This window comes from Ambystoma mexicanum, chromosome 14, assembly GCF_040938575.1.
Source record: "Ambystoma mexicanum isolate Mex_15411 chromosome 14, UKY_AmexF1_1, whole genome shotgun sequence".
Classification (NCBI taxonomy): Eukaryota; Metazoa; Chordata; class Amphibia; order Caudata; family Ambystomatidae; genus Ambystoma; species Ambystoma mexicanum.
The window spans coordinates 564,478,497-564,496,233 of record NC_090940.1 but is presented as its reverse complement, the minus strand read 5'-3'; the positions used below and the strand labels follow the sequence as shown (position 1 = coordinate 564,496,233).

Genomic DNA, 17,737 nt, shown 5'->3' with positions numbered 1-17,737 from the left:
TAAGTATGAAGCCTGCCTGGTCGGGGTGAACCAGCCGGGGAAGGCACTTTTCTAGGCGAGATGCCAGGATTCTAGTGAATATTTTTGCGTCGAGGTTTAGGAGGGAGATGGGTCTGTAGGAGCCACACTCCTTCGGGTCCCTTCCCGGCTTCGGGATGACCGTGATGAGGGCCTGGAGGAAGGAGGGTGGGAGCGTCTCCTCGTTTCGGATTTGGTTAAAGAGTTTGGCTAGGGGTTCCACCAGCGAAGATGAGAATTGCTTGTACAAATCGGCTGTATAGCCACCTCCCCCCGGGGCCTTACCCACCCTCAGCCTCTTGATGGCCGCCTCTACCTCGTCAACAGTTATGTCTGACTCTAGCGCCTGTAGTTCCGCCTCCGTCAAGCGTGGCGGGGGGGTATTCCTCCAAATATGCCCGTATCTCCTCTGGTGATGTTCCCCCCTGTTTTGTATACAGTTCCTTGTAGTAATCTGCGAAGGAGCCCACTACCTCTGCTTTGTTGTTAAGCATGGAGCCCTCCCGGCCTCTAATGGGGCCCACCCTTCTCTCCAGTCGACATCCCCTGGATCTACGAGCCAGCAGCGCTCCCACCCTGTCCCCCCTCTCATAGTACCTCTGGCGTGTGTATCTCAGCTTTTTGACCACCTCACCTATGAGAGCCGTGTGTAGGGCTTGACGTTTCTCGCTCATTTCAACTAAGATGGATTCCCTGTCCGTCCCCCCCTGATTGAGCCTACCCCGCAAGATTCCAAGGTCCGCCCGTATCCTGGTTTCGACGAGCCCTCTTTCCCGTTTACGTCTGGCTCCCTCTGCTATGAGGAGGCCGCGGAAGGTGGCCTTTGCTGCCTCCCACACCGTTGGCATGTCAGTTTCCCCGTTATCATTTATTTCAAAATATGCCGCCATTTCGCCTCTTAGGAAGTCCCTAAAGACTGGGTCTCTGAGAAGCACATCATTGCACCTCCAGTGGGTTGATCGGGGGGAGATGGGGAGAAACCAGCTCGCCACTAGGAGCTCGTGATCGGACCAGGTTATTGCCTCGACTTGCGGGTCCGTGGCCACTCCGCCTCCCTCCTTGGAGGTCAGGAGCAGGTCGATTCTGGTGTATGTGAAGTGTGGAGGGGAGAAAAATGTATAGCCTCCCGGTTCTGGATGCGTTGCCCGCCAAACATCCTCCCAATAGTGTTCCCTCAGGAGATTCTGGAATGAAATATTATCTTTGGATATCGCCTTGGGTCCAACCCCTCGGGCCGTCCACCAGTCTAATTTGGGGTCCATTACAAGATTAAAGTCGCCCCCGAGGATCATGGCCCCTTCTGCCCATTCATCGATTACCCCCATGATTTGGGTTAGGAACCTAATCTGGCCCGAGTTGGGTGCATAGAGGGTAGCCAGAGTGATGCGTTCGCCTTCATGAGTGCCCTTGATTGCCAGGAACCGCCCCCCAAAGCCCCTCTTGGTTTCGGTATTGGAGAGGTGGAACGTTTTATTCAGGAGGATCCCTACCCCCTCCTTCTTCGAACTTCTGTGTGAGGCCCAGTAATTGGATCCAATGTCCCTTCCCCTTATGAGTGATTCCTTGCCCTGTCTATAGTGGGTCTCTTGGAGGAAGAGTACCGTTAGTTGTTGTTTGCGAAACATGTTACTCGTCAGGGATCTCTTGTTCTGGGAGTTAAGGCCCTTGACATTAAGTGTGCCTATCTTGCCCTCAACCATTGTCATATGGGGAGGCCCCCTCTGTTTGTCCTGTGTCGCGGAGTTGCCCTGTAGCCTGTGTCTGTATTGTAAACCCTAGTTTGATTCGGCTATTACCCCCTTCCTTCCCCTGTGTTCCCCACCCCCCTTCCCCCACCCAGTCCTCCCCTCCCGCCCCTCCCCCCCATTCCCTTTTCCCTTTCATTGTAAGGCGTCCGTCCACGCCCCCCAACTGATGTCGGGGTTGGTCAACGAACCACCAAGGACTCTTACCCCAGCCCCGGGTATTTCTTATATTAGGGATCCCCATCTTTTGTTCTTCCATATATATTGACCCCAACCATTACCTCGGTGGAGGTGGTCAGCACTGGGGTCCGTGAACCCCCCGGCCCCCGCACCCGCCCCAAGGTTCAAACTCAGCCCCACACCGGGAGAAACACAACCAAACCATTAACATTGCATCAAACTGCTTCCCACCCTCCAACCTGGCGGTTTAAACCTCACGCCAACGTGGCGCCCGGCCTTGGCTTCATGAGGCCAGGCCTCATTTTCCAGCTCTGTCAAAGCTTAGAATACAGGAGCATCAGTAGGGTTCCTCAACCCCTGAGAAAGTGGTATAGTCATGAGTTCGGGTGGTCCTCGGAGGCCGTTGATGGGTGTCTCGTTTTCTGAAATTTACGAGTACCCTTGACCTTAGACTTGCCGCTAAGCTTTCCCAGACCGACCGGACCTCTAGGGGGATCTTGGGTGCCACCCACTCTGCCGCCCGAGGGAGCGGGCATGTCGCCAAGCAGGTCATCTGTGGCCCTCTGAATGTCCTCCTCCGAGACCAGATGGTACTTCTCTCCCTGCCATTCAAACGCTAGGTAAAAGGGGTGGCCCCAGCGGTATCTGACCCCCTTCCCCTGTAGCCATCTTGTGAGGGTGCCACATTTCTTCCTCATTAGTAGGGTGAGGGCTGAGAGGTCCTGAAATATAGACACCCTAGAGTCCCCATATTGGATATTGCCTAGGTTTTTTGCCTTTTCTAGGATCTTGGCTTTGTCTTTGTAGTGATGCAGTCTAGCCAGCACTGATCGCGGGCCCCTGCCTCCTCCGCCCGCCCGGTGGACCCTATCAAATTTGATCTCGCCTCAGGCACTCTCGCCCAGGACAATCCTTATAATATCCAGTACTTTACCCTCCAGACCCTGTATGGTCTCGCCCTCGGATTCCACCAGCCCAAAAATGCGTAGGTTATTCCTCCTTTCTCTATTTTCCATATCATCCACTTTGAACCGAAGTTCCTCCTCCCGCCGTTGCATGTCCTGGAACCTGACCTCCATTTGGGTCTCGAGGAGGGCTGTGGAGAGCTGGTTATTTTCGACCCCCTCCATCCGGTCCTCGAGGGTGGTGACTTTGGTGGTAAGGTCCGCCAATTTAGCAGTTCTCATCCCACGTATTTCCTCTAGGATTATCTGGATATTGTTTTGTATAGCCCCCAGGTCGGGGGGAGGGGTGGAGGTGCCCCCTGCCGCCATTTCGCCCTCGGAAGCCACAAATTGGTATTTGGCGAGGGTCTCCCTCCAGCTCATGTGGGGGGCACCCCGGTGGGCTGTAGTTGGCGCGACCTATCCAACCCGCAAATTTGATCGTGGGAGAGCGCAGCGTATAGTTGGCGGCCCCGGTGGTGGGATGGGCAGGCACCTGGTGGACGGATGCCCCCCCGATGGCGATCCCAAGCGATGGGTGCAGCCAGGCCGAAGCTTCCGTATGTGGAACGTGGCCCAGTCGAGAAGTTGGGGGTCTGGTGTCGGTGGGGCCCTCTGGCGTGCCTCCGGTGCCTTCTCCTCCCGCGATGTGCTCGCGGCTTCGTGCTCCAGTGGGGTGGTCGTGAGGGGAATAGTCCGATTGACCTCTCGCCAATAGTCCTTGGTCCCCTATGTTCCTCCGTATGCCGATCTCTCTTTGACGTAGGTCTCCCCTCCCGGGGTCCCACCTTGCCAGTCACTCTGGGTCCGTGTCCCTTGTCTACATTCTCTTTTGTCCTCAGGGGGATGGGGGGGAAGCCAAAGCCGGGGCGAGCGAGACAGGGGGGGGTGTGCTCCAGCGTCGGCCCCCCGATCCGTTGGTGTGTTGGGGGCTGGGGCCGCTGCCGTCTAGCCCGAAGCCCCGCTTGTCCCCAAGGGGGGAGAGTCAAAACTGGGGAGGGGGTGCGTTCCTGCGTCGGCCCCCCGGGGATTCACCGGTGCAGTTGGTGCCGGGCCGCCACGGGCCTGCTTCAGGCCCCGTGACTTCCTCTTTAATCTGAATTTCAACTGCATAAGGTAGCAATTGAGCTGACCTAAATGCTTTTTCTGGATCATCAAAGCCCATGGGATTATCCGCTAATCAGGAACAAGCTTTGAAGTTTATTAGGTCCAAACTAATGGCAAAGCGATTGAGAATATCACTGCCTAAGTAAAAGGCGGTAGTGACGTCTCGCACGACCCAACAATTATGGACTATGCTCTTGTTGCCAATGGAGATTTTGAGCATACACCTGCTTGGCAGGAGATGTTTGGAATTGGGTGCTTCCAGGTCCATTTCCCATTTGTCTATCAGTTTGAATGTGGGAATGGCTGGATCTTTTGGGAGTTGGTGGAACGTGGCTTCGCTGATGAAGCTCTTACCGTTGTTCACACACACACTTGGGCGAGAACAGAGTCCTTCCCATCATTTAACTGAACAGGGATGAACAACTGCTCTCCAATTTGCTGAATATCAGACAGGCTCTGAGCTGATTTCACATCTTTCTGGACTATTGGAGTGGGAATGTCTGATTGTGAATTAGTAAAGAATTTCAGAGTGTTTCCTTATAGTATGGAATACCACCTTAAACTGGAAGGAAGGTTGATTTTCAGAAATAGAGAGGACCCCCCATCACCAGTCTGTTGTCCTACTGCTATTACTGTCATGTATGGAATTTGGTTGTTCTGGAAGTGAAATTCTACTTGGTCAGATGTTTTGCTCAACCATGTGGCATGTGCTGTTTAAACTAACATGGTTGTCACTCTGTTTTAATTTTATTGGTCGGCTAGTCTGGGCCTAGAGGACCTTGTTTACACAATCTATTAGGGGTGAAAACCTTCTCAGGAGGTCATTCCCTAGTAAACAAGGGGTGCCCTCTGGAGTCACTACTATGACCGGGTGTTTCACCTTGTGTCGCCCAATTTTGATGTCCAAATCTGCAGTCCCCTCGATGGGAATTTCCTTCCTGTCAAAGTTCTGAAGTTGTCCAGGAAGAGAGGTGAGAGGAATTTGGTAATTCTCCCCCCTTCCTGCATTTAGTTCATCAAAGGCCCTTTTGGAAAAAAGGTAGCTTGGGATCCGGTGTCTACCAGTGCCAAAATTGTACCCTGCCCCTGTACTTGTACCGGGGAATAGTATCTTCCCACCTTCTCCTGAAGGGGGCACAGCTAATGCACATTTTTGGACAACTGGTGGGCTAATTTTTTAGTTTTGGACATTGCGAGAGAAGAGATCTGGGCAGAATTCTGTGGAGAGTCATGGGAATCTGCAAGAAAAAGTTGGCAACTGGAAATCAAAGCCATTGTGGGTTCCCCTGGTTCCGGTTCTGGGCCGCCCCCCCTTTTTGGAGGCAGTCACCAGGATGGGTTGGAACCAGGGGATTTTGATGTGGTTGGTTCTGGGATGAGATGATGGGCGGCGCTAGCTCAGTCCCCACATCTCCCAGTCGGGATGTGAATCCCTTGGGAGCCATCTTTCTTTGGGAGGAGTTCTCCCATCTCTGAAGGAGAAGATCCTTTTCCCAGGATCCTCTGAGGATCCCTCTCCCTCAAATTGGAAGATCTGTACCTCCTCCGCAAACTGGGTCTGTTTGGGTCCTTTGTTTCTCCTACCTCCTCTCTGCTCCTTGGGTGGCAGACTTTCAGGGGTAGGAGATTTTGTTTCTGGTTCCTCGGTTTCCAGGGGCTGTTTACAAGTGGGGAAGGAAGCTTCCTCCAAGTCTTTACACGCCCCTTCCCCTTGCGCCTCCTCCTGGGAACCGGTGGGTTATTGGGGTGCTGCCCCGCCATTGTTCTGCAGCACCAGGCCCAGAGATTGGGGCATTCTGCGCCGGCATGCTCATCTGAGGGTTCTGTTGAGCCCTCAGCATGTGACCCAGATCCCGTGCCATATTTTGGACCTGGTGCTCTGTGAAACCCGCTCAGGCTGATGCGGGGTTCAGTTTTCTCCCCTGGGCAGAACCCGGGAAGGGTAGCTATCCCTTCTCTGGTAGTACCCCGGATTGGGAAGATTTGGGTACCCCTCCACCCTTGGCCTCCCCTCTCCCGGATTAGGTTGTCTGGGCTCAGAGAATTGGGGAAAGAAGTATGGATGATTTTGGGGCTGGAAGTTGGGTGGATACCTGAGGAAAAAGTTCTGCCCAGGGTTTGGTGAATTTCTGCCCTCCTGTGGGAAGTTAGGAGGGAAGTTCCCTGGGTTGGGTGCCTGGTTGGATCCCCCCCCTTGGGCTGGAGGAGTCCACACATACCCCAGGATGGGTCGGTTTCCCTTGTAGCAGGGACTTTCATAGTCAGGGGAGCGAGGGACCCCATTTGTGGGACTACCTCCTTGACTCCCTGTTTGTGACTGGCCCGAGGGCCTTATGGGCTGAGAATTATTCGGTGCAGGCAGGTTTTTAGGCCCCCCATCTCCAAATCTAAAATGGGGGCAACCTTTACCTCTGCCACCTTGGCAGCAGCAGGGGTGCTGGTCGGTTTGGGACTTTTCTGGCGTTATTTTTATTTTCTATGGGCTTCTGCACCTCATAGATTTGGGTGGCCTGTTCAATGACCCAGTCTAGTGATCTTTTCTCGTGAAAATCTCTCACTAGCTGGGTCATGATGTATTTGGGCAAAGCATGGAAAAACATATTTACAAACTCTTTACTGTCCGTGCGCACCCTTCTGGTAGTCTGCGCAAAAGCACGCTTCAATTCCTGCACAAATTCTTGTGGGGCCTGATCCTTCCCACATTGCAAATTGTAGGCTGCCTTGCGAGCTTCTTGGGGATTACGGTGAACAGAAATGTGCTTTAAGATGGCCGCCCTGTAGGTGGACCATCTTGCATGATTTTGGTCCTCCAGCCCTGCAAAGATTCTGGAGTATTCTGGGGAGAATGTCCATTTTACATACTGAATGCAGCTACTGCTGTCTTTCAAATGGAAAGTCTCCATCATTTGCTTGTAAAGCTCCAAGTGTTCCCAAACAGAATACTTGGCGTTCTTGTGATAAAGGGTGATGACACTCCTTATTGCCTTAATCTGTTTTAAGGGGTCCTTAAGCAAGGCCCTGTTTGCCTTATTGGCCTTTTTGGTTCGGGTAACCCTGGTCCATTCATCCTCTGACTCAGAAGCACTGCTCCTAGAGGTGCCCGTCTGATCTTCCAGGTTTTCCCGGATTCTGCAAGCCTGGGAATGGCTGGCAGAATGTGGGGACCTGGTCTCCTGTGTCCTGTGACACTCAGAGGAGTCTTCAGATACCTCCTTAATGCCAAGATTTGATGGGTACCCCCCACCCCACTGACCTAACTGCGCAGAGGTTTTCAGGATGCCCTTAGTGGGTCTACTCTCCTGGGGTTCCCCACTAAATTGCACTGAACTTAGGTGCCCACACCCGGATGCCCGCGCATCCATTCCTGGGTGGTACTGGCTTATGAGCCCCATACTTTTGGCTGGATACTAATCTGCCATCCCTGTGGCCCTGTGCTCATGTGCGCCAGGGGACATGGGGGTGGCAGAGTCCAGGGACTGGGAGAGGTGAAGGCCTCTGGTACTAGGGATCCTGAGGTTATGCTCAGGTGTTTCCCTTTCCCAGCGAACCTCATCTCTATCAGCCCCTCCTCCCTGTTGCCATGCAAGAGCCTGTGCTTTCAATTCCTCAGTCAAGGCCTTACTAGACTCTATCAGTCTCTCCTGCATGGCTACCTGTTGCTGGAGCCTATCATTGTGCTGGCAGAGAGCCTCATTCTCTCGCTGTGCTTCCTGGTTAGTCTTGGAGTACTGGGCCAGTCTTTGCTGCAGGAGGGTTACCTCCTGAGTCCCGTCCCTACTGGCCTGCTCCTTTCTTGCCAGAGCATCTTCCACCCTCCTGTTGTGCTCCAACAAGTTTTGATGCTCTTTTTGGAGGTCACCCAGTCCCTGGAGGGCCAGGTGATTTTCTTCCATTTTTCTTTTTAAGTGGCAGACTTCCTGGCCTACGGTGTCCCTTTCCTGACTAAGAGCCTGCCTCTGTGCTGCCAGGTCGTCCCTCTGCCTTTGAAGGGCACCAGCTTTCTGGCGCTCTTCCTCAAATTCTGTCTGGGTATCCAGGTCTTTCAGAATCAGTTTGTTGCTCTCTGCCTTCTCCCTATCTAGGTGGCTTTGCAGGGTGACTACCTGCTCTGCGCATGCCCTATAGTTGTTGCTCCAGCTTTCTCTGGCTCTGCAGTAGGGAGTCCAAACCTTCTTGGTACTCCTTCTGCAAGGCCAGAAATCTGGTATCCTAGTCAGACTTTTCCTGTTGCAAGATACCCATATCCTCTTTGATTTTAATGAGATACTGTCTACTCTCACTTTCTGACTCCAGGCTCCTGTGCAGCCTCTGCTCAGAAGAGACCAGGTCAGATTGGGCCTTCTCTAATGCCATATGTTGCCTATTTGCCAGATCTTGGCCTTCAGCACATTTGTCTTGTATGGCTCCCATATATAAATATAAATATGCTGCTATCCTGACAATCTTGTCGTGCTCATCTTTGGCTTTAGGGGCCATATATAGTTCACTCAGGGCCACATGTAATGGACCCTGATCTCTCCATATATCTGACCATGTTGCAGTGATCTGGGGTGCGATTGCCTGCAACCACACCGTCTGGTCCTGTTCCATCCATTCGCCTCTCACAAATAGCTTATGTAAGAGGTGCTCTCTGGCTATTTTGATATCTACCAAGGTCGTCTTTCTGGAAATTGATTTCCTTCCTGACTTACAGAAGTTAGTATTTTATTTTGCAAAACAGACCGTCTCCTTAGAGCATCCTTCTTTTGAGGGGTGCTTTTACATTGTATCACAGCGTGGTGATCCAACAGGATTTATGTATCCTGTCAGTTAGCACACTGTATTAAGCTGCACAAGTGGTAGATCTAATCCGGACGTCCCGGCTTGAGCCCCCACTCTTTTAAGTGACTCCAATTCAGCACTCCAACTAAGTCAATGCCTAGTCTGGGATGCCCAAGGGAAGCCCTTATTTATATATTTTTATGACAAGTTATAATCTGGATGATAAACCCTTATATAACGCCCCTCTCTTTGAATCCCCCTGACCTCACTGAGCCAAGAAGTAGGTTTGTTTTTACAAATTAAAATATTTATTGAAAAATTAAACAGTATATATATATCACACCTTTTATGAATCACTTAGAGGTTGGTATAGAACGGATAAGGTAGCTTAGAATGCTTTTATGGTTTCAAGGAAATGCAATGATGGAAAAGAATGCAGCACAGAAATAACTGAGATGGTTTCCACAAGAGATACTATGATCGCTTTTTCTTTTGACAATTCACTTCCACCTCCATGCTATATAAGGAGATGAAAGGAGAGCACACAATTTTCAGGAATATAATCAAATGCAATACACATTTTAGTTCCCCCCTAGCAAGCTTAGAGCAACCGGTATGCTTTTAAAACATGCAGAAATATTTTTAATGTGATTTACCAGGAAGTGAAAATATGCTAAAAATGTTTTTAATTCCCTATAGGAGATTCAGGGTGGGTGACAGCTACTTTGAATTAGTTCAGGTCAACACTAGCAATGATTCATGAGGGATTATCAGGTTGAAAATGAAATTCAGCAGTTGCAAGTAAGAGACAGCTATTTTTAACGTGTGGCAAAACTTGAGTCAAATTGCAATTCGCGGCATTTTTTCTGAGTGCGTCGATCGCGATTACAGAAAAACTATAAGGAGTAGGAAAGTCTTGTTAGAGGGCTGAGGATCTTAGCTTTAAAATGAAAGTTAAATCTCGTTCCTAGCATGTATGGTGCAAAAGATACGGACGATTTAGTGGAGGTAGATTCTCAGAAATAAAGTAAGATTCAAATGACACTTTCACAGGTTTGAATCACAGAATGGACACCCAATTTCTATGCAGTTCTAAATAGGTGGAAATGGGTTGAATTAGATTATTTTAAACTAAGAGATTGGTTTTGCACAGCTCTGGCTGGATACTCACTCCTAATTTTGGAAGGAATGGGCCTCGTCACAGATCTGGTCAACAGGTTTAGCTGCGGTTCTCTCTGCTCTGCTGGTCTGGATCTCTGGTTCTGGCAAATGTTCTTGGCACTGCACAGTGGTCTGGTCTGGGTCTCTGGTTCCAGCAAAAGTTCTAGCCAGAAGCGAACAGCACAGCCCGGCTGTTTAATATCAGGTAGCAAAAGATTTTGAAGCCTGCTGAAAAGGATTCAGCTTGTGGATTGGCCTCTCTGCTACAAGTTCTGAAGTCTGGATTCCTAGTTCTGGTCTCTGGATCTGTCTGGATTTGAAGTCTGGAGTCTCCCGTCAAAGTGCTTCGCAAGAAAGTGGAAAGTGAATGTCTCTACCTGGGTCTCAGTGGCACTTTTTATGTATTTTGAAAATGGGTGTGTGCGTGGGCATAACTAAGCCTGCCCCTCACAACTTATCATTGGCCAAGTTCTCCTCTCTCCTTTGATTGGGGGAAGGAAATAAAGTGTCATCGTGATGAGGTATGTTTATGGGTCAGGGAATCCTCCCCTTGTCACTTTGCCCACAAATCTATTTTTGATCCAAATGCATATTTATCTATGTACAATTTTTCTAATATTATATGTCCAGTTAACATATTTTCTGTAGCACCAAACCATCCGATCCCTGTCTTTGTAAGATGTTGTGTTCACTTCTGACAGAATTCTGCCCTTTTCATCCAGAACACAACCTCTAAACTTTTCCAGAATTTACACAAATGTGTGCAAGGAATATGGGCATCAGATGATGAAGTGTCAGAATTTTTAACAAACATACATTTGGAGTAATACCCTATTTTCTGCTACTATCCCCCCAGAACATACCAGAGAGTCCTAACACCTCTTAAAATGTGCACAGAAAAATCACAGGAATCATGAGATTATTGTTATCATTTTGACAATTATGTACTATGAATTATCCATCTTTCTAAAATTATGCTCTGGCCCAGAGGGGTGTGGTTTCCCAAAGCACATGGGGAATTTTTGGTTTGTCCACTTCCTCCAAGCTCAGCTGGCTCACAGAGGCAGTGCCCCTCCCATTTCCTTCCAAGAGGAAGCCATTTACGACCCACTGATTTAGAAATTGCTTGGAGCAAAGGGAAGTTCATTGTTCTGTTTCCCTGCTCCCAGGTACTCCTCCCCTGATTCAATCAGAGAGGTGTGATCTCCTTTTGGTGGGAGCAGCAGAATGCAGCCAGGCCTGTGAATGCAGTTGCTGGGCAAGTTTCAACTCCTGTCAGGGGTAGTTGCCGGGCAGAATTCAATCCCTTTAAGCCAGGCTTCAGCCAAATGTAACTTTTGTTCCCATTTTTCTTCATTCAAATCAAACTTACAATTTTGACACATGCAGCTAGAACGCTGATTCTAAGTTCAAAACAATGACATTTAAGCATTTGCAACCTATGTGACACTCCAAAGTAGGTCACTCATTTATTTTAAACATTTTGATTTTAGTGGCTTTAATCCCATTTCACTTAAGCTGCTGACATCCACAGCTCAGCCAGTTTTGTTATGAACATTATTTTAGGCTTTTCATCTTTCCAGAGTTGGTATGCATACAAGACATCATTCTACCAGACGTCTGCTGGTGTTCAGTAAGATTTTTGAATATCTTGCAATGTTTGAAATAGGCATTTTGAGCTTGCATTTCAGAGAAACAAAGGTGATTTCAAAGCGCTTTTTTGAGCTAACAGGCACTGCTGTTTTTTCTTTGGCACCACGTTTCACCCATGGCGCTTCTGGCCCATCACGCTCGCACTGGTGGGTGGCAAATCAGGCGACCATTTGGTGTGCGCAAAAACTGCGCAATTTTCCTGGATTCTGGCACAAATATGGGCTTTTCGGCCATCTTGGATTTTCTAAGCCCACAGCACCAAATGTTGCAGCATAATAACTTGAACATGGGTCGATACACCTGACAGCACTATACAAAGTCACCAGTCAGGGAGGTGCTTAAGGTTGCGGTTGGATGGGGAGGCCTTAAAAGATTAGAAGAGACCCCATCACAAATAATATTGACAACTTCAGTCTGCATATCATGATTTGTTCCCTTTGCTCTCGTTCCTGCCACTTGGGGCCATGATTTGGGGACTATTTCCTATTAGACTTACCTTCTCAACCCCACGACACGGTACTGGGCTCATTTGGGAGCTCCAACACCCCTTTTTCCCCTTTCACTTCCCTTCTGGATCCATTTGGGGTTTTTCACAGCCAGTGTGCTTTATTATTCAAAGGGAGTCTCGGGAGGATAGCTCAGGGGCAACGTGCTTGCCTTGGAAGAAAGATGGCACAGAGCAGCGCAGTTTTGATCCCTGGGTCAGTGCTTAGAAACCTCTGGGTATTAAGTGCGTTATAACTATCATATCATATAAATAACTATGCTTCCCAGTATTCCTTGCCCACTGCTTCATTTCCACCCTAGCAGGACAAGATTGGATGGAAGATAAGGAGCAGCTGTGTCTGCAGGTGCTAGCAAGCATCACACCTGAGGCGTGTGCTTGTTAACCAGCTTTAAAAGCTTCAATTTGTTTGTTCTTGGATCCATGCATTTTGAATTTAGCTTATCAGTATTTTCTGCTTTCTTTATTCCCTTCATGTCTTCCTCTGTTTTACAGTCAGCGCGTTCCAGCAATTTCCTTTTCCTGTGCAGCCCAGTTCGACTATGTTCTACATTTCTTTGGGTTCTAGGTCATTTGATCGAGGAGAATTCATCAAATTCGATTTCAACGATTTTTGTATGTGTGATCCATTTCTTTTCGCAAATGTATGCAGGGTAGACCCCCTGAAGCCCCCTCCCCTTGAACCCCTCAGCTTCATTATTATCCTTACCCACCACCTGTATGTATTTTCGCAGTGAAATTCAATAAAAAAGTGTTTAAATCCACAAATTCTCCTGCGCAGTAAACTACCTATCCCTTTCTGTGCTCTTGCCCTGTCCCGCAGTGTGACTTTGATCCTTTAGACACCCCTCATTGAGAGAGTTCCCATTTTGTATCATTTTACTTTCCTTCTCTAGGTAGGTAGAGGGGAGGCTTGGGGCTTGTAATTTCGTTTTCCCTTCCAGTTCTCTCTTCGCTCCCCATTGATCATTAGGTGTAGTGTACAGTTGTGTCCAGCTCCTTTTTGAATGCCCATGTTTTCCTCACTATTATGGAAGCACTATTCCTACTTGTTCCTTGTCGGGACTCTTACGTTATTAAGTATTAAGTTATCCTCCCTTTGCTCTTAGAGCCTTTCTGGGTCCCCTTGTAATCGACAGGGTTTGTGGGCTTCTCTGACATTTCAGGTGCTGTTCTCATCCTCATGCGTATTGTTTTTAAGTTACCTTATACCATACCATCAAGGGTGTTTGCTCAACTACCCTGTCATTACTTTTCCTGTTTGTGGGTTTAGCACACACAGTACCTGAAACAGCAATTGTGGGTGAGGAGCTTGCTGATTCTTTGTAATCATAAGGAGCTTATAAGTGCTTACCCAACATTCCTTTGCATAAATTTGTATCACGTTCCACATGCACATCCAAGGGTTAGTATCATGTTTCTTGGTTCCTGACTGGATGTTGTTTGGTAAGTATTACTCACTGTATGATCTTGTGCACATTCCATCAGCCATAGCCACTGCCCTTTGTCTTTCCCATGACATTAGGAAGAAATAATGGGGTTGTAGCATTTGAAGGCAGATTAATTTGAAGTACGCTTAAACAGGAAGTGGACTGGACAGTTGAGGGAAAATCCAGAAATGTCTTGCTTTTTCTGGCTTCGATTTAAACGTTTGTGGTTATGACATTCCAACCCATAGACATAGGAATGCATTCTCACAGTTCACGGCTCTGTTGTTTACAAAGTGATTCTTTCTATTAAAAAAACCCTGAATACTTCTATTTTTAACAGTTACAACTTTTATGATTATTCATCATTGTGATAACTATTGACTGCATATAGCACACACCACAAGCTGTGATGAATCCTGTGAGATCATCAGTAAGAACATGGTATGGACCTCCACTCATGTGGTGAGGGAAACGCATTTGCTATCTGATCCTGACCCTTGGGGGTGGTATTATGTGGGAGGATCAACTGGGAGGGGACTCCTATCAGAGGGAGTTGGTGAATGCTTTATATCAAGATTCCCCTAGTCTTCCGGAAACATTGATGGCTTACTGTAAACAAACTGATGTTGCTGCTATAAAAAACAACTATGGACTTCAGGATCCATAATGCCTGCGGTACTGGGACGAAGTAGATGGACTCAGAGTTAATGAAGTTTAAAGGTGCCAGTAAACATAATGTGTGGTGTAGTTGTTGTAGTGTGAAGCACCTGAGCAAGATAAACTCAGGAATGAGTTTCAGCTGGCGGAAATAGACGCTGAACAAGTAGTAGAGGCAGCAACAGGTCTGAATGCGGGACACACTGTGGAAGCAGAAGGAGCGCCAGCTGAGGCTGACGCAGGAGAAGGTGCGTGGCAGTGCAGAGAGAGAGTGCAGCAGAAAGTGGCATTGGGCAAAGCTACATAGTGTGGCAGATGAGCTCCTAACATGCTGTGAACCGTTCCGGTAAGGAAGCAGAAGCGGAGACCACATGGAGCTGTCAAAGCCCGACCGAAGGACTGTGCTCACTTCAACAGTCATGCGGTGGCTGGCACCAGAGTAGACAGACCCTAGAAGATCCACTGCAGTGCCAACAAGTGAAACAGAGATGCCAGAGAAGTCTGGTGAGTTGGCCTGTGAAGCCAGGTGACCCTGTGCGGCTCCAAATAAGACAATTAGCAGAAACTAATATTTTTGAAAAGTGAACGAGTAAAGCATGACAAAGGCAGAAAGGGCGCAATTCCTCTTATATGGGAAACCAATTGGGGGAAACCTGAAGTGACAGAAGCCAAGAGTGTGGGGTGCATTTAGAGGCCCTAAACAGAAATCCCTTTCACCTGAATAGCTGCATTTAAACATTTCCACCAAAAACGGCCTGTTTTGCATTTATTTTACATGAGTGGCAAGCGTTTGAACACTGCAACCCAAAAACATTGCATTCAAAAACGGTCTTGTTTTACTTTTAATTCACATGAGGGTCAAGAATTTCAACACTACAACTAGAAACAGATTTTGCTTTCCATGTCACTTGAACAGCAGCTCTTCAAACACTGTGGACGAACAATGGCTTGGCTTTTTCTCCTGTGCAGGTCAAATCAAAGATCCATGTGGAAGGGGGCCTACCCCTCATTGTCAATGGCCTAACAGCAAATGCAAACTCACTCAAAAAGGAGAAATTAAAGAATCTTGTGACCTCCAAGACCGGATTTCAAACACTAGATGCAAAAAGGTTTTGCACACGTGTGAAAAAGAAAAATGATTTAAAAAGCCACAGTGAAAAGATAGCACTGCTTCAGGGAAATATGCTGGGGGGGGTGTGACTAAAGCAATGACCTTTATGTTTCCAACCCCAAGACTTCAGTCACCTTTGAAGAGGAAAACAATACCAGAAAAACCAGTTCAAGCAAGAAACTTAACAAAGTAAAGCCCGCTTCCCATTTGAAGTCGCACCTACCAGTGAACCATCCCGCAGTCAAATGTGATGTTACTAAGGGCGTCATAATTCCCTTCTCTACCAGACTTGAAGGCAGGGGCTCGGGGAGTTCAAAGAAAGCAAGTGTGGCTAAAGCTTGACTAGAAGGTGTGAGCTCCTTCCTGCACCCACTACAAAGAACAAACTGACAACTTCAAAGGGGGGTCATAAAAATCTTTGGTCACCGGCTGAGCCAGGGGATGACAGGAGCACTGGTTGGAGTGTGCCGTGTAATACAACCATGACAAGAGGCCACAGAGGAGTAATACAAAGGCAGCGGGGGAGGCAACTCTCCTTATATGGGACACCAGTTGGGGGAAGCCTGTAACCTGCATTGCCAACATACAGAAGGGTGGAGAGGAGTAATACAGAGGCAACAAGGGCACAACTCCCCTTTTATGGGATGCCAACTTGAGGAAATCTGTAACCCACATTGTCAAGAATCAAGAGACTATAAAAAGAAGCAGTCATTGTTCAAACCTCCTCACATAGAAGATTGTTGTGGAGAATCTTGGAACAAGCATTGCCACTAAGCACAATTGTAGTTGTAGGAGTTTTCATCCTGGCAGGCAAGTAAACCAGGAAAGTGACCAATAGTAGTTAGCCCTGGCAGGAGAGTATACCAGGAAAGAAGATGATTTGAAGAAGTGTGTGTGTGATAAAAACAGGTGTGGTGGAAAGGACTTGTTAACTTTATTACATTTTGATAAAATGTTGCATTACAAAAGTAGTTGCTGTGCTATCCTGACAAAAGTGTTTCCTTTGAAGAATAAGTGTGATGTGCTAATAATTACTTGGCATTTGAAGAGAATAATTGCCTTGGTCTTGTATTTTCAGAGAGAGATATTTATTTTACCAAGCAGGAGATTGTGGAGAACAACAGTTGTTTTTGATTTGTGGCCAAGCATCTGTGAAAGATATGGTTACTTTGATGAGTGGAAGGACGCAGTGAATGGAAAATAAGTTTTTGTTACATGGCATAGAACCTTATTGAATGTGAACTTTGCTCAGGGTATTCCCAAATAATCCAGGGAAAGGGAGTCTAACCCTGGTCACAAGGAATACGTTCTACAATGTTTAAATCTGAATTGGTATATTGTTTTGGTGAACTGAAAACAGCCAAACATTCCATGTGTAATTTGATTGTGTGTCTTAGTGTGAGGGTCATAGACATTTTTGACATTAGGTCTATTTTTTTTAGTTTTAGTTTGTTAGGCAGTGACATCCTTGTTAGGTTAGGGAAAGATAGGCATTTATCTCACCCCTTTTACTTAAAAAAAGGCAAATAATGATAAAACTGTAACTGTGTGTCCGTCTTGCATTTGTGACGCCTCACAAAGCGCAACACGTTCTAACCATTCGTACAAATAAGTGTTATCTTTATCTAGCTGAATGGAACTCATGTTTACCAATCTGCTGGATGCACAGGTACACACACACGAACACGCACACACCTCTTCAGAAGGTCCCCTCACTGTCCCAGCTTTCATTCTAGTACTCACCTGTCCTAGCTTTCATTCTAGTACTCGCCTGATTATAAAGGTTGCCTTGGTATACATTTAGGATTTTAGGTTGCAACACCAAGGGTCCAACTTGAGTGACAGAGAGAATGCAGGGGTAGCGGGGAGGGGTTTGAAAGCAAATTATACAGCCTTTTTAAAAGAGAGTCAATTTTTTTGCAATAAAGCAAAGTATTATTACCTCTATGTTTGGTTTTATGGCACTCGTCTTGCTTTCGCTGTGTGACTGAGAGCCTGCAAGATAAACAGAACAGAGTTGAGGACGAGAAGATTTAACTCAGAGGGGAATTCAATTATCTTTAAAAAAAAGTGTAGTGTTTTTGGGTGTGTAACACAACATGTGAACATTCTCACAAGCTGCCATCACATGTAACACTCAGCATATTAAATCACAAAAACGTGAGAACATTTGAAATGTAGGCCTTTTAAAATGCCAGCAGGTGTACGAGGTATACGGTTTAAACCTACACGTTTCCATTTGAAGAGTCCCAGTCCTAATCCAGTGACGACGTGTGGCCCTTGGCCTGGGCTTTGGAGATCACAGGTTCCTATGGAGCAGAAGGAATTTTCGCATGCCAGTTTAATAAGCTGGACATTAGAACAAATATTATGAAGGTTCATGAAAATGATTCAAGCTCAGGTGTCGAGACAATGTTGGTGGGGATGGAGTTTGAAAGCAAAATATACAGAATATTTAAAATGGA

At 47.4% G+C, this 17,737-nt stretch overlaps 1 long non-coding RNA gene across 1 annotated transcript in view; it reads right to left on the bottom strand.

The window, feature by feature from the left end:
- Nucleotides 1-17,268, bottom strand: part of LOC138526971 (uncharacterized) — a 223,251-nt gene extending 205,983 nt beyond the window's left edge. Inside the window, exon 1 of the long non-coding RNA XR_011283793.1 lies at nt 17,215-17,268. This is a non-coding gene — a long non-coding RNA (uncharacterized lncRNA). The remainder of the gene's footprint in view (nt 1-17,214) is intronic.
- Nucleotides 17,269-17,737: the final 469 nt, after the last annotated feature.